Source organism: Sander lucioperca, chromosome 17 (genome assembly GCF_008315115.2).
Source record: "Sander lucioperca isolate FBNREF2018 chromosome 17, SLUC_FBN_1.2, whole genome shotgun sequence".
Classification (NCBI taxonomy): domain Eukaryota; kingdom Metazoa; phylum Chordata; class Actinopteri; order Perciformes; family Percidae; genus Sander; species Sander lucioperca.
In genome coordinates this window covers 23,428,078-23,440,899 of record NC_050189.1, presented here as the reverse complement: position 1 = coordinate 23,440,899, position 12,822 = coordinate 23,428,078, and the positions used below count along the sequence as shown (strand labels likewise).

Sequence of the window (12,822 nt, the reverse complement as noted above, 5' to 3'; positions counted from 1 at the left end):
TGGCAAATGTTCATCTTTTGCAATAGAACAAAAGCTTCATAATTAAAGATAAACATGGAGATTGAGAAAAGGTAACTCCATCTCCATGGACTTCAGTATTCCTGCCCATTTCCAACACTGTTTGTAGACTATGGAGCATAGCGTATCTTACAACTTCACACCTTTGTCTCCAGTAGCTTCATACTGACATACAAGTCTTACAGTTTTTGCCTGGGCCTGTGCTCAGAGTTATTTTCACCAGTACAGTACCAGATGTAATACGCCCCCACGTCACACTGACTGAAAACAGTGTGCCTCAACAAGTCGTACTAAGACTGTACATCACAGAACTAGAGGAAGTAGAAAGAAGGTGCAATTCAAAGTTGCTGGTTTACATGGAGGGTGACTTTATAATGGTAATGCTGATTAGTCACATGTATTTACAAGTAAGATTAAAATTGTGTGTTTGAACACTTGTTCTCCTGGTTCTCCAGTGTTTAACCCCCTGCCCTATCCCTACTTAATGGACTCCCTCCAGACATAACGTCTCTCTCTCTCTCTCTCTCTCTCTCTCTCTCTCTCTATCTCTCTGTAGCTTTTATAACCCTCTCTGCGTGCTCACACACACCTGGCCATATCTACTGATCTTATTAGGAAGTTGGGATTGAAGGACACTCCTGAAGCGCTGATATTAAATCATTTTTTATCAATGAGGTTTATGACACATGGTATAGTGTGTATATAAGTAAAAATGGGTGTTGGTGAATTGTTGCTGTGCTGCCAGACATGTCAGTGATATGTTATACTGACAGGGATAGGAATGATAGGACTTTGTTATTAAACATGGTGTCAATGATTGGACCTGCACTATATAGAGATATAGAAAGAAAAGTGATGTATGTGTTGTTTATATGTATCATTTTCTGAGGCCCTTGGAGGTTCACTACCAAGAGCATGTTTTAAAATGCCATGATGCACGATGCAATCTGAGGGCGAGGTTATATATGTGTTTCAGTCATACAACACAAGCCAAAAAAGTCTGCAATATCATTTACAAAGCATGAAAATATATACGTATACATTGTTCTCAGTCTGAGATAAACAGAAAATGTCCCCTTAAGGAAAAGTAGCAGATGAACTGTTTATAAGGTAGTTCAAAGGCAAAAACAATCCCACATTCAGACCACGCTACATAGTAGAGGGGAGAAAAATGCATTCAAGTTGGAGGAGAAAAGAAAGAAAAAAGATCTGCTGTAAAGCCATAAAATACAATTCATCGTGTCGCGGTCCCTGCGAGGAGCGTGTAATCGCAATGACACACTGGTGTAATCCATTTAAAAACACTTTGGCTCGGCCTAGGCTGCTTTGACTTCCTCTGCAGGCTTGTGCCATCGTCTTCATTTCAGATACGTTTCACTGACTGCTTGCAATTAGCAAAAATGTATAAGCCGCCTTGTCGTCCACCTGCTCGGGCTGCCAGCTGAGCATCTTGTCCTGGATGCATAACATGATTGGCAAGAGCGTGAAAAGAAAAGAAAAATACACCAAAAGATAATAACCCGCTTGTCTCAGGCAGAGGTGAAGTGCAAGCATATTTGCTTGTCCACAGACATGTATTCTATCTCAAGTGGTGCTCTCTCTTCTGACGCCTTTGCGTTTCGACTTTCTGAGCCACGGTAGACCCACCCAACCTGACTAGGCAATGAGCTTAGAGTAATGGTGTCACCGGAGCACTGAATCTCATTGAGAGTTGCTTGAGCAAACATTATCGCACACTGAACCGTCGCAATGGTGTCTGCAGGGAAGGCTCTGGTGAGTTATTTATTACACAGTGAGTTTTAATCTTACAGGAGAGAATGCACTTTTGCCTTTTAATGCATGGAGACCAGAGGGCAACCTGGGTCCACTCTGCTTCTCTGTGCACGATTGAGGCTAATTGAACTAATTACACACTCAGGGATACCAAATTAAACATCTTGCTGGCATTAAACTGTGGATGATTTATACTCACCTTCAAACTTTGCCCACTGCTGCCTACCACTACTGTGTTTATGCACCGTTGCTTTAATTATGACTATTTGTTAATGGGCATTCTAAGAGGCCTGGAGTATTGGTTAAAAATATTCACTGTGACAAGGAATGAGAGAAATGATAAATAATGGTTTCACTACAGCAGTGTTTCTCATAAACAACCTTTAATGGACCTCCCAAAAGGCAGCACATCACTCCCCGTTGTGGCCGGGGCTTCAACTAGTGATTATTTTCATTACCAATTACTCTGACAAGCATTGTTGATGAATTGTTTAGTCTGTGATATCAGAGAACAAATAAGTGACAAATTTAATGTCAGTAACAAGTGTCAATCACTATTTTCCCAGAGCGCAAAGTGACAACTTCAGATTGCTTGATTTAATCCTTAGAAAAACTTGCAACTGTCATTTAAATAAACTGTATAGAGCCTTAAAACCACTCATTAAAGGTGCCCTGTGGAATTTGTGACCACTAGTATCGCTATGGTGCAATACGTTTGTGAGTGGCTCCCACCGTTTTGTTTGTTCTCATGCACACACACAAGCATACGGGTGATGAGAAACACACTCCTGTACACACCTCCCTAGCTAACTGAGATAAGATCCATATCAATGCAAAACAAACCAGCTATTAGGCTAACTGAAATAAAACCATGCCAATCTCTAGGTATGGTGAAGGGTATGTGATGATGTGGGGCTACTTTAATTCCAATGGCCAAGGGAACTTTATCAGGATGCATAGTATCCTGGATCCATGAAATAACTGGCCTTTAAAAATAAAAATCTGCCTTCCTCTATGGGAATTTAACATAGGGGTATGTATAATTATGGCCCCTGTATTTTAAGGAAGAACATTTATTTATTTACAATACATTATTAATTCACAAAAAAAATTGGTGTCCTTAAAAGGTCGGATTTTTCCTCATTTTTTTAATTGAGGCATTAAGATCAATTTCCAAAAGATGATTTTTTTTATTCCTCTTTTTAGTCAACTTGACCATGGGTATGAATACTTATGAGCAGCACTGTGTATATATATATATATATATATATATATATATATATATATATAGATCAATGACTAGCCTGTCTGGTAGTCAGGTAGGTCATAATATGTCAGGTCTTCACTAAGAATTGCTCGTATCTTGCCAGCGATAATGTAAACTCTTTCTCACTCATCAAGCATATCGTATTCCCCAAGTCAACTGTTCAATCTCCCCTTCCTCGCCCACCTCTCTCCGAGCAGCAGATGCCATTATTTTTCTTGCCCCCACTTCTCCCCCACCTTCATTCTGGGCCCACTAGATGGATCAGCTCTCCCTCAATCCATGCTTCCTCTGCGCCTCCTCAGACGGGGAGATTGATTTGTCTACAGGACGCCTCTGACCTTTGATATGATCCAATAACAGACGCATGGCCCTAACCGAATTAGACAATCAAAGGGGAGGCGCATTAGGAGTGAGATGAGGTGTTTCCCTTTCCCTCAGAGCATACCTCTGCCTTTTTCCATGATGGTAAGATCCACCGTCCATCTCCTGCTCGCCCATATCAGACTCCCAGGGGAAACTAAAAGATGTGTTTCCAAAATGCACTTTGCCTAAAGGCTCTTTCAGCCAAATTTAATTTTCACCTTACATCGATTTTCCCCTTACTCCCAACTCAATGGATCCTAATAATGTTATCTATTGTGTATTTCTGTGCTATGCAGGAATACAGGGAGACGTTGCTCTGGACTATTGCATGTAGACACTGTGTACAATATGTCTTCCTCATAGTGTCTGGGGAAATGATTGAGAGGCTACCCTTTCCTTCATGTCAGTTCTTTTGTTATGTCTTCTTCATCATCTGGGATATTCCTAGAATGAACTTTCAACAGCATCTGTTGACTTGACGTGATCTTCTCAGTACTGAACCAGTAGATTTTTTTTATTTATTTAAGTATCTACCACTCTTGATTTTTTTTTCTAACCAATAAAGTCCAGAAGTAGCAAATTAAAACAGCACAGACATGTTGCCTTCTGTTGCAAAACATAGACAGCACACACAGTGTGCTAGACACTTTAACCTCTAATAATACACCTGGTACCAAAGGAGTGTGTGCCTCATCTCATCAGTAGATGATTCCCATTTTGTTGCAGTTAGCCTAAAAATGAGTGGTCCAGGTTAAAAATCAAGGAGCTCTGCAACCTCTAAACACTATGGAGCAGGCCCATCTGACTGCATGATCGCTATAAGAGTGCTTTTTTTCCATGCTTGATTTTGGGTTAAGTAGACCTTGCTCTATTTTTAAAGCCTTGATAGTTAATGAAAGACAATTAAGATCCTCAGCAAGCTGCATTCTAGCTATGACGTGAATCACGTCGGTAGAAACACTGCATCATGATGTGAAAACGGTGAAAATGCTGATGATAACGTATAAATTGTATCATCAAAACAAAAACGACTTCAGATTTTACCTGCTTTGACATTTTGAGAACCACTGGGGTGTCAGGGCTGAGTGAATTTCTGTGGCAGCCCGTGGAAAAAGAAAGTTGACAAGGCAGACAGAAGAAAGGATAGATTTTGACAGATCCCAGCCTTCTTTCATTGGAACATATGAAGGGGAAAACAAAGGGAGGAAGAGGAGGACAAGGGAAGGGGCGGCTTCAAACGGGGCGACAGTGGTGCAGAGCCAGCAAATGGTGTGAAAACATATATCAACTTGCATGGATACACATGAGACCTGGTATCACACACAAGGCCACATAACCAGGCTTGTGTATGAACAGAAGGAGGGTGTTTGTGTGTGAAGGCAGGATGAAGCAGTGGGGGTAGTATTGCCCCCTGTTTGGTAAGTCTATACTCTTTGGTACCATTTGTTTGTCATCTTAAACTGGCAGAGAGCTCAGGAAGCCAGGGTCTTACTTAAACCCTACCCAGTATGGCTCTGTGCTGGGGAACTGATCCCTCCCAAAACCCTCATTGTTATTCTCTCATGATGCCGAGGGATCTTCCGAGCACCCACAGCCAAACCTACAGCAGGGCTGAGTGGGAGGTGGGGGTGCTGTGTTTACATGTGTGCTCTGTCAGGGGACTGAGCTAACTGCTCACAGGATTATAGATGGAACACAACTTCTTAAGCATGTGCTATTATCATTATTTTATCTGCACATGATCATGTTTTTTTTTATTTTATTTTAATCTGCACTTTATTTTTACATCCCTGTCACGCCAGTTCTCCACCATAGCAGATGTATCCCTTAATAGCTAATCTGACAAAAGAAAGTTATGGATTCCTGTTCATTAATTCTTCCTGGTCTGGTATACTGTAGACTTAATGCAATCGTAAGAATTTAAAAGACTCCACGAGACAGGTCAAATTGAATTTCCACTCTGTAGAATAACTCACCTATCACAAACTGCTAGATCAAGGGAAAGGGGGAGGATTTTTACAATGTACAATATAATAGACTGTAGCACACTTCCAGGGGTGTCCACTTTCTCCTATGTGTAGAGATTACAATCCCCAGCCTGAGAGCCAATGAGCCTGTCAGGGGTTTGATTTAAATGGCCAAGGTAGGGCTTGATCAAAACGTGTCCTCTTTCAGCCTGATCAAAGACGATGAGACCTCTGGGTCTGTGTAATCCATGCTATGCACTATCAACCTCAGTATTTACAGTTCAGAGCTCAGCTCCATTCAATGAAAAATGCATAAAGCATCAATTGCCTGATATGTTTCGATCATCTCTGCAAGTTTTGCAAAATAATTTTCTCATGATCTTCAGGAAATCCACATATACTGTATATTTAAAAGTCTATTGGAAGCAGGATTCAGAGGATCTCTACATTTACTCAAGTACTGCATATATTTTTAAATTACAGTCAGACTATTTCAGCTGGCTGTAAAATACTATTAATAAATGATATGCTGTGGATTCTAGCCTCACTGATCCTACCACAACAGTTGGACTATGATATATTCAATATGAAGAATCAGGGTTTTTTTTCTTGAGGGATTTTTTTCTATAAAACCAAAGAAAGAGTTTTCTAAAAACTAAACTCTGTTTAAATACAACTTTTAAAACGGTATGACACCCAAACAATCCAACTATCTTGCTCTTTTTTTTTGCATTAAAACAAAAACTCTGGTGCCCATTATGGTGTGGAAAAAAATGTTCACAGTGACCTCCAAGTGACGGCTGTAATGGCTCTAAGGTAAGAATATAAACATAATAGTGTGAATCTAAAAGCTGCTGGGAAAACAGAGATTGCTGCATCCGCAGGTAAAACTAAGCTCAGGCTTCATCAAGCTATTCTTGTGTGGAACACTTTTGCCAGCCTTCCTTTTTTCTCATTACTGAGCTGAAAGGACAGAAAGAGAGACACCTTTGCATCCCAAAGTAAAAAAAAAAAAAAAAAGAGATGGGAAAGTGTCTGGAATTATAAGCATGCCTGGGATGAAGAAAGAGAGAATGAATGTTATCTTGAGGTCAGAGGCGGCTGATCTGACAAAGAATACAACAAACTGCCACTTGAGTTCACTTTCCTCTTCTGCTACTTTCTTTTTTTGTTTTTTTCCAAACGCTTTGATTCGCTCTACCCTTTCCCATGGTGGAAGTCCCTTGGATAGCAACCGAGTAGGTCTAATTGATTTCTCTTGTTCATGTCGGTTAGAAGCAGCAGCATCGAACTGTGCAGAGTACCCTGGCTCCAGCTTGCCTGCATTATTCCTTTCTGTTTTCTTCTTTGCCTCTCTATCCCGGTAGACTATAATGCCAACACTCAACATACCGGTGCCCTCTTGAATCTTTCAGGGTAGCCAGATAGCAGAGCAATACCACAGCAAAAGCAAATCCATACCATGGTGAAGTACATGTGGCTTACAAATAGGTCAGGACGTGAGATCATTTGGTGTTTGCTCTTTAGGAACAAGTCATTATCTAAGATGGCACCTATCACATCAAAATAACTCACCAGCTTTTGTAAATGTCTGTACAACCTACTGCAATCCAATGGAACAGAACTGCACTTTTGTAGCTAATGAATATGTATATTTCTTTGAGTCATATAGCTTTGAATTCAGCTTCATAAAAAATGTAAAGCTGTGGTTAGTGTTGCTGCTGTAGTGGATTGTAGTGTACTGTACAGATGTTCGTGATATTGTGTCCAGACCAGTGTACATAGCTATTAGTTCAGGTAGAGATTCTGACTCAGGGCAGCACATCCATAACAGTCTCCTCTTGTCTTCGTCTTTTTTCAGCATCCATCAGTTCTGTGAGTTCCTGTCATGTTAGAGCGGAGAGAACGCAACATTTTTTTTGTTTTTTTCGGGTTCAAGCACGTAATACGGACACAGGTTTTCTTTAGGCGATAACAATACAGTTAGTCAAGCAGAGGAGGGAAACATCCACCGCAGCCTTTCACCGCTGAGATGAATTTCAAATCATGCATCGCTGAGCCCGGGTTAGAACTCCTGCTGCCGTGAGGGTGAAGTTAGATAACAGGGAATAATAGAGTATTATAGAGCACAGCCATATTTTTGGTCACTTTGTCATGGCTTCAAGGTCCAGACAGTCAAGCATGACTAAAAGCAGTGCACTAATGAAATCACCAATACTGATACAACTTCAGCAGCAACATTCCATGCTAATTTACAGTCCACCCAGCAAGGCTTCTGCACAGCCACACCAACATCCTATAATTCATTCAAATGTCATAGCGATATATTTAAATATTACAAGATTTCATTTGTATAGGTCAAATACTATTGCATTTGTCCTGCAGCGTTGCTTTGAATACTGTGTGGAGGTAGATGGGAATTTAAACCACACAATTGCCAATCATTGAAATATTGTGACACTTGCTCACTGCTGAATTTCTTTTACTGCTTCACCAGTGATGCAGGGAAGGTCAGGAAACATTGTAGGAGACAATAAGCGTCAGATCAAATGATGTGCTCAAACTGACATCACATTGGCTGCCAGACATGAACTGTACAGTATCACAGCTGCTAAGGTCTATCTCTCCCTTAGATGCGCTTTATGAAGAGTTATGATCTCTCTATTTCACTCTCTCTATTTTCATCTTGATATCTAAATATATTTTTTAAAGACAAAAAACAGACTATGTGACATTTGAAAAAAATAAATTTTTCTTACAAATTAAAAGTTTAATTACACTCAGTTTGGTATGAGCAGTAGCTTCTGGAGGCTGATGTTAGCGGATGTTAGGAAACTTTAGCTAGATATCGCTGTGCAACAAAACTGAGTCAGTTCATTGACTTCATTACACCTTTCTACTTGTCCTAATGTTATGCTATATCTTACCATAATCGCGTAACTGCCACTTGGAGCCACAGTTTAGCAAAAGTTGCATAAGCACGATTTAAATTGCAACAGAAAGGAAAGCTAAATTCAACTGGCATTTAACTAATTTTACATTTTTGTTGACCTATTAAGATACCAACTTGCATGCATTTATCAGAACTTACTATTGATTCAACTCTAACCCAGAGAAAGACTTGTAATGGTGTTGATACTCAACTTTTAGGTGGCAAAAAGTACATGTCATCTGTGTTATTTGCTTGTTTCCTGCAGCGACTATATCCTAACCTAAACAGCTTTCAATAGCTCACCCTCCTCCTGTATCACATACATCAGGCTTAATAGCACTGATGTCTCCTGCAGAAGGCAAAAGTTGTTGTTTAACAACTTAATGAGAGCCTGATTTATGACTGGAGCCATGTGCCTGATAAATAAACGGCACAGGTGAGAGGGTTTCATCACACGCAGCATTTTTTAATCAACAGCTAAGAAAAAGACATATGATTGTGTGCGTGGGTATGGTTGAATTCAATTAGTCATTGACCACTTGCTGTTTACAGTATGTGCATGAAATGGCTGATGAGTTGCATGTGCATCTACCAAATTCTAAATCTCCAAACATGTCATCAAGGACGCAGAAAAGGACAACTCACATTGTCTTAAGATGAATAATACACACCTGTGCTATTCACACATGATTGGCCACATGCACAGTAAAATGATGTGACGTGCATGTTTAAGCTTTCTGATGAGTGATATGCATTGACATAGAACTGTCTTAGAATCAGGATGAGATAGTTTCTTGTGCCAAAGGGAGACTTGGCTGCATGGGATGAGAAAGGGATGAGAAACTTTGGCAGCTAATGCATCAGCTAGCACAAAATGAAGCCCGCCTTATCCAAGAGCATTAAGATGTGGATAAATAAATAAAACATTGCCAACATGAGAGGAGAGGCAATGTGACAGCGGGATTTTTTTTCTGCTTTCATGTTGGCAGGCACAGACATTTTATTTTGGGATGAATCAAAATTTCCTGCAAACGCCTGCGTCAGGTGTATCTAATTATCTGACAGCGCATCCTCATTATAATACGGCCGCTGGGATTCGGCTACTCGGCTTACCGAGCCTTGGACCGCAATCAAGGTGTACCTCACATTAAAAACAAAGAGATAATACAGCCGCTGCTCTTCTATAGGTGTACTGCTTTCACCTTTTTTTGCTGAGAATTGGGCAATATTTGCTCTCTGCTCAAACTGCATTCCTTTTAAATCATTATATGTAGGAAAATACTGTATAGTGTGTAGTTTCAGCGAGGATAAACTGTATGCATTGTGCGACATCCGACAAACATGTATCTGTACAGTGAGACAGTCTGAGAAAGAAAAAAAGGAAACAGCTATAAATTCATTAGCAGCTGTTATGACAGCCCCTCATCATCTCAGCCATGTCCTGATTATGTCACCAGGATGAAGTTTAAAAACCACAATTACAGCTTAAAAGTACACGCAAGAGCAACCTACGTTAAAGCATAATTAATGGGAGAAGATGATTTGCAGAAATGCGGCTAACTACCTGGGGGTCACAGTGAGCTTGTGCAACTGTGAGAAAGCAGACCTGTCTCCCCCGCTTGCTACTTCTAGCTATTGCTCAAATCCCATCCAGCAGTGATTGATGCGGGCCGGGCGAGTAGTTTTGGGAGGATCATTCAAAAGGAAGACGAAGGGAAAATTGCAAAATGTTGCCAGTTTATAAAATGGGAGCGCTGCTAGGTATAGGATGGCAAGGGGCCTTCTTACCTGGGATTAATCCTTGCCTGACAGCAAATGATTCTAATCCACTTTTGTGCTCAAACCTGTCTTTACACACAGGGATAACTAGCCTTAAGGACTGCTGTATTTCAGCATGTCCTTATGTTGCAATGTGTTGTGCAAGCAATACTACTTTAAAAATGGAAGAGGGTGTGTATTTCTTCCCTGCTAGTGTTCCTGCTGGACTTGTTTATTTTCACATTGGAGCTGGCAATTTTTTTTATGTATTCATTGTTTACTATAGGTCAGATTTTGTATGATGTCCACAGTTTTTCTATATTCATTAGTGCCTTGCAAATTTGAGAAAGAAACACATATGCATAGATAGATAGATAGATAGATAGATAGATAGATAGATAGATAGATAATGCCTTATAAGCACAGCATCAGCCAAGCTCTAACCCCAGGGCCACATTAGTGAAACAATTCTATATCCAGCTTTATCCAGCAATTACAATCATATCATAACTCAAAATTAGCCACTATTGAGCCAAGTAAGGCTGTTCTTGGGTGTTAAGTGCCCTCATGTCATAGTTTCCTGTCCTTGTGTGCTTCCCATTTAGTTCTTCTTGAAATGCAACAGCCTATCTCTTGCACTGCCTCATGACTGGCAGACCGTAATGCTATTACCTCTCCTCGATGGTCATGCTCACTTAGCCCTCTGTCACTCTGCTCTAGCCAGGGAAGACACATCTCCTTGGCTGTGTGAGCTGTCCTTGCCCTCATTTGCGGTTGCTTCTCCTTGGCTTGCTACAAAACACTGAGGCACACAAACTTTTCAGCTCATTATACTGCCTTTTAGAGGCTTTCCGGGTTTTTTTTTTTTACTTGGGCTGCAGAGTATGACTGCAAATCACGGTTAATTGGCTAAATATATGAATCACTTGTCAATAGTGGTCTGACAAATACTCTTAAACACAGAGAAAGCAAGGGTTTTTATAAATCAAGGGATTTGGTAACTTATAAATATAGCTGGCAGTGATGGGGTGTGGGGGGGGTGGGGGGCACGGGCCTCTGCTGACACATCACTGCGCATGATCCACTGTCAATCACCAGTCAAATCTGACATCAAAGCCTGTCAGATAACGGCAGCAAAATGGGTAAACTGAGTGAGTCACAGCCCACCCACCCTCTACATCACCTGAGTCAGGAGCACGTGTACACGCACGCACGCGCGCACACATACGTTCAAAGACAACCCATTCAAGCCGTCTCAGTTTTCAGGACCAAACATTGAAGCAAACTTTCTCAGCACGTCCCACAACTAACACACAGAATAGCCCAGAAATGGTTTGCGCGCGCGCGTGCGTGCTTGCTTGGGCAACCTCTATATTTGAAAGAGGGGCAGACCATCGTTTGGAGCAAAGATGGCTCTGTGGTTTGAGCACAGTATATGTGTTATAAATGATGACCACAAATCTGTAAATACCTCGCCACCATCTGGAGTGTAACGGCGAGCAGCAGACCGGTTCACGTTGTGCGCTACATTATCCATAAAACGCAGCTTCAAGATATGCAGAAATATGCGCCCTGCATGGGCACCGATCGCGGCACGACACATAACTCGGAGTAGACACCAAACCGACACTTAATTCCACACATAAAAGCATGAAGAGCAGCTTTCAACTGCAATTCACAATTAGAAGAAAAAGTCTATGCTACTTACTATATACCCAGGCGGTAGAAGCAAAGCCCCGGTAACTGTAATTAAAATAGAAGAATGGGAAAATGAAGGATACGCTTGTTTAATTTTTCCATTAAAAAATGAACTCAGTATGGTTAACAGCTGCATGCATTCTAAATCATGAAGGTTTTTTCAGGCAAAATGTCCACTTACCGGAGCTGTCCGAATAAATTCCTTAGGAAATTCCAGAGGAGTCCCTTCTTTCTTCTCTCAAAGTCAGAAAACAGCAATGCTTTTCTTATTCCAAACAGGCCCGTGGTTGAACTGAAAGAGAGAAGAGACCAAAACAGCCACAACAAATTCCATTAGAACCGGGAGTCGCCCCCCCCCCTCCCCACCACCACCCAAAAAGTGTTGACATAACATCAGTGAAGAGCAGCAAACAAAAAGGCAACTCGTAATAAATTGGCGGAATGGACAGATGGTACCTGCTCTCTTTATCACAGTCGACAAAGACAATGAGAGCGGCAATAAGACAGGCAGAAAACTGAGAGAGCTGAGCTTTTCTTAGGAAACGCAGCCCTATCGCTGTCAGATTATACCAGCACACACACACACACACACACACACACACACACACACACACACACACACACACACACACACACACACACACACACACATACACACTCACTGCTCCCGGAGACGGCTGGAGAGAGAGAGGGAGGAAAGGATGCAAGGGATGCTGCGCTCCAAGCTGCATTTCACAGTCCAGCCGCTTGATGGCCAGCTACAGGAGCAGCTGACACTGGGATATTTTTCCACCATGCCGAATTTAACAGCCAAATTGTCTTTCAGGTGGTGAAGGCCGACAAACCAGTCTTTTAAGAAAAATATATATTATCGTAAAAATCTATATATATCTGCTATCACTATAGTTGTTACCATTATCATTATGTATTACTTTCTGCACTTGGCAGCTTGCACAATAATGGCTCACTGTCACTGTCACGCTGGGACACTTGAATATAATCGTTAATGTTATTAGTAACACCTGTGCTTTCCCTACTATAACAAA

General features: G+C 41.2%; 1 protein-coding gene across 44 annotated transcripts in view; it reads right to left on the bottom strand.

The window, feature by feature from the left end:
• The window catches only part of LOC116039915 (receptor-type tyrosine-protein phosphatase delta), a 362,263-nt gene extending 349,837 nt beyond the window's left edge, over positions 1-12,426 (bottom strand). For all 44 annotated transcript variants that reach the window (XM_031285065.2, XM_031285107.2, XM_035994140.1 and 41 more), the window contains exons 1-3: positions 12,233-12,426; positions 11,958-12,068; positions 11,787-11,821 (exon numbers count right to left, since the gene is read on the bottom strand). The gene's annotated coding sequence lies outside the window, so the exon portion shown is untranslated. The remainder of the gene's footprint in view (positions 1-11,786; positions 11,822-11,957; positions 12,069-12,232) is intronic.
• Positions 12,427-12,822: the final 396 nt, after the last annotated feature.